The sequence below is a fragment of the Palaemon carinicauda genome, chromosome 23 (genome assembly GCF_036898095.1).
Source record: "Palaemon carinicauda isolate YSFRI2023 chromosome 23, ASM3689809v2, whole genome shotgun sequence".
Classification (NCBI taxonomy): domain Eukaryota; kingdom Metazoa; phylum Arthropoda; class Malacostraca; order Decapoda; family Palaemonidae; genus Palaemon; species Palaemon carinicauda.
The window spans coordinates 97,232,730-97,237,729 of NC_090747.1; positions in this window are offsets into that span (position 1 = coordinate 97,232,730).

The window sequence follows — 5,000 nt, forward strand, 5'->3', positions numbered from 1 at the left end:
GAGCAACCAGGAGATATCTGTATGTGATGATTCTTAAGATCATAGCTTATATAGGGATGGATTTCTTTTGTATAGAAATAAACTGATTGATAAATACAGAGGTCGCATAGCGAATGATACATACACACACTCAAACACACACACACGCACACACACATATAGCCTATATATATATATATATATATATATATATAAATATATATTATATATATATTATATACATATTATATACAGTATATACACTGTATATATACATATATGTTTGTATATGAGCATGCTACAGATATATAGACAAGTGTAAACTCATACATACACATGCATATACACATATATACCAACACACACACACACACACATATATATATATATATATATATAATATGTGTATATATATATGTGTATATACTGTATATTTATATAAAAATGCAGTAATATATATATATATATATATATATATGTGTATATATATATATATATATATATATACTTTTTGTGTATGACCTTTCTTTTAGACAATTTTCATCATGGCGGAAGATGGTGCATACCCCCGCCAAAGGGAGGAATAAATAGTATAGAGGGAAAAGAGAGAATAGGAAAGAGAAATGAGGGAGCAAAAGAGAGAGAGAGAGAGGGGGAAGGGAGAGTAGGAGGAGAAGTATCCTCAACATCTCAGTCACTTGAAATTAATTCATCTAGGGGCGAATCACTTTAAGCTTTCGCCATGACAGAACACATCTGCCATCTGTTGGTGCAAAATGACATGACATTTATGTCCCACTGTTTACGAACATATCCAATTTGGAATTCAATCCCTTTCCTCCTGTTTCCCTTCTTTCCCCAGATGAGAGAGTATCCATTGCTTCAGGATAATGTAAATATATAATACAAATATAAAAACCCCTATAGAGAAAGTATAAATAAATAGATAACAAATATCTACTAGCTTCAATTCTCTCATTATCCCCAAGGATGACACCCCCAGCTTCTCCTTCCCAAGATATCATTGCATCATGTAAAAAGGCGACTGCTTTAATTAAGAGCTCAAACTCCTGACGTTCAAATTCCGGGGAAGTGTTTATCATTCTCCACCATGCTGATTACACACACGCACCACTCCACACCCTGTTTTAATCTGTTATGTAACGTACCCTTCTGGATGGTATGGTTTCAGGTGGCATACAGTGAAAGGAGGTCTTGTCTCTATGGAGGAGAGCAGTTATATCAGGAGTAAATGATCATTCTGATGGGGACTATTTCTGCTAGGGAAAGTCTGTCTGTCAAAGGGGACTACCTCTGTCAAGGTAAATTATGTCTGACAAAGGTTACTACCTCTGTCAAAGGAAGCAGCCTGTCAAGGTGGACTATCTCTGTCAAAGGAAGCAGTCTGTCAAGGTGGACTATCTCTGTCAAATAAACTGACTGCCTAAGGGGACTATCTCTGCCAAGGGAAACTATGCCTGCCAAAGGGGACTATCTCTGCCGAGGAAACTATACCTACCACTGGGGACTATCTCTGTTACAGGATACTATGCCTGTCAAAGGGGACTACCTCTGTCAAAGGAAACTTACCTGCCAAAGGGGACTATCTTTGTCAATGGAAACTATCTACCAAAGGGGACTATCTCTGTCAAAGAAAACTTTATCTACCAAAGGGGATATCTATGTCAAAGAAAACTGTTTGCCAAAAGGGACTACCTCTGTCGAAGGAAACTACCTGCCAAAGGGGACTATCTTTGTCAATGGAAACTATCTGCCAAAGGGGACTATTTCTGTCAAAGAACACTTTATCTGCTGAAGGGGATTATCTCTGTCAAAGAAAAATATGTTTGCCAAACTTATCTGCTGAAGGGGATTATCTCTGTCAAAGAAAAATATGTTTGCCAAAGGGGACTATCTCTGTCAAAGAAAACTTTATCTGCCAAGGGGACTATCTCTGTCAAAGAAAACTTTGTTTTGCCAAAGGGGACTATCTCTGTCAAAGAAAACTATGTTTACAAAAGCGGATTATCTGTCAAAGGAAACTATGCCTGCCAAAGGGTACTATCTCTGTCAAAGGAAACAATCTGCCAAACGGGACTACCTTTGTCGAAGAAATCTATGGCTGCCATAGAAACTATACCTCACAAAGAGAGTTTATCTCTGTCAAAAGGAAATTATATATGTCAAGTGGGTCTATCTTAATTATAATGATCTTTCTGCCAGAGAGATTTCTGTATCAATTGAAAGCATGTAAGTCGAGGGGGACTATCTCAATAAAGGTGATTATATCTATCAAGGTGGAGACTATCTCTATGAAGGGGGCTTATCTTTACCAAAGGGTATTATCTTTATCTAGGGGGAATATCTCTATCAAGGGGGAGACTATCTCTATAAAGGGGTACTATATTTACTAAGAACTATCTTTATCTATGGGGAATATCTCTATCAAGGGGGAGACCATCTCTATAAATGGGTCTTATCTTTACCATTTGGAACTATCTTTACCAAGGGTAATATCTCCATCAAGGGGTAGACTATCTCTATAAATGGGTCTTATCTTTATCATTTGGAACTATCTTTATTTAGGGGGAATATCTCTATCAAAGGGTGAGACTATCTCTATAAATGGGTCTTATCTTTACCATTTGGAACTATCTTTATTCAGGGGGAATATCTCTATCAAGGGGGAGACTATCTCTATCAAGAGGAAATACATCTTTCAAATGAAACTAATTCTGACAAGAAGGACTAAATTTATCATAGGAAACTATTCTAAACTAGTGGACCAAAATCCCGACTATTTCATTAAGGACAACTTAGAAGTTTGTGAGGGACAAGGAAAATAATTTTTTAGTTCAGACATGGAAAACAAGGAAAAAGGGAAGATAATTATGATATTTAGGAAAACCAGAAGCAAGAGGAGGATTTCTGATTTTCCTAGAGAGAGAGAGAGAGAGATAGAGGAGAGAGAGAGAGAGAGATGAGAGGAGAGAGAGAGAGAGAGAGAGAGAGAGAGAGAGAGAGAGAGAGGGAGGAGAGAGAGAGAAATTCCTTCACAACAAAAAAAGAATCTATATAATGGAAACATGATAACCACAAGGCTCATATAAGAAGTACTAACGATGATGTAAAAATGTAGATTTTATTGTTAATTTAACTCACATCGTTTTATTTCCTTATTTCCTTTCCTCACTGGGCTATTTTTCCCTATTGAAGCCCTTGGTCTTATAGCATCTTACTTTTCCAACTAGGGTTGTAGCTTAGCTAATAATAATAATAATAATAATAATAATAATAATAATAATAATAATAATAAAAATAATAATAATAATAATTTACATTAAGATGTAAAATAAAAGACATAAAATGATTCTCTCTCTCTCTCTCTCTCTCTCTCTCCTCTCTCTCTCTCTCTCTCTCTCTCTCCTCTCTCTCTCTCTCTCTCTCTCTCTCATGCAGCACAACGTGATAAAGAGGTTTACCTTTTTTTCTAACCTGTTAACAGCATCGAAAGCAACATTTCTGAAATCATATGATGTAAGACAAGGGCTGGTTTCCACGCCAGAGAGGAGGTGCCAGAAATGTGCTAAGAAGACTTTCGGAGAGAAATGACACGAATAAAATGACGTGGTATTACCGGCCTACAGGACGTCCTTAGATGGGGACTATGATAGAGCATCTGAAGCACTTAATTTGTCGCATCCAGCTCGTTTTCAGACCAGTTTTTTAAAAGGAATGATACGGTGTATTTCCCCGTAAGATGACATGGTATACGCAAAAGCCAGTAGGAAATAATAAAAAGCTTTAGTACCAAGCGCTTTCGTGCATTTTAATACACTTCTTCAGGGTACAATAAAAAGTGAGACATAGTTGAAGGACGTCAATAAGTAAAATAGGATAAAAACAAAAAACTAAAATTTGTTTTGAACAGTAGAGAAACGATAGAAAAACATAGTCAGCTAACTAGCATTGTCAAACAATCAAACAACCCACAGCCAAAATTTGTACTTGAACGGAAACTGGTCATAAACACACATAAAAAAGGTAAACACAAATTATATAATTCTTAATTGTTGAACAATATTGGTCATGATGAAATTATCCAATTTATATAAACCAGCACTAATATTAAAAACACAATCCGACTTTATCTTAATAATACTTGATTCTATAATATTTCTCTTTACAACATCTTTTACAAAATAGCAGCTCTTTAGATTTCTTCCAGTCTATCAAGGTGATTATATTCATTCATGTGAACGAATAGTGCGTTAGACATATTACCAACTCGAACACAGTATTTATGTTGATTATTCTTGTTGCCAGCATTTTACCACTTTGCCCAATATATTTCAAATTACAACCACTACATGGAATTTCATAAATGCAGCCTACACTATTACACGGAGAGTTCTTTATCAAAATACACTTTATAGTAGAAGAATTTCTAAAAACAACATTAACATTAAAACATCTTAAAATTTTTGGTAGACAGAGAAAACTATCATTATACGGTAAAACTAATAAATTATCATGATTAAAAGATGTTACATTGTCAATTGCATAATAAGTTTTTTTGGCTTTTTGTAATGCTACGTCAACTAAGTATCTTGGGTACTTCAAATTAAAGGCAATGTGCCATGTTTTACACTTTCTTATTGTTATCATTAATGTCAGTTTCGTAGTATACGCCCTACGTTCATGGTTCCAAAATAAGATGGAAGATGATTGGCTATATTGGTTATGACGTCACTGGGATATAGCGAATCTGATTGGCTGAGAATATTATTATGTTCACGGTTTCAAAAAAGGATAGAAGATGATTGGTTAGATCAGTTATGATGTCACTGGGATACAGTGGATATGATTGGCTGAGAGAATGCAAACGTCATTATGTTCACGGTTTCAAAAAAGGATGGAAGATGATTGGTTAGATCGGTTATGATGTCACTGGGAGATACCGGGTCTGATTGGCTGAGAAAATTATTATATTCGGCTTTGCATGGACTGATATTGTAACG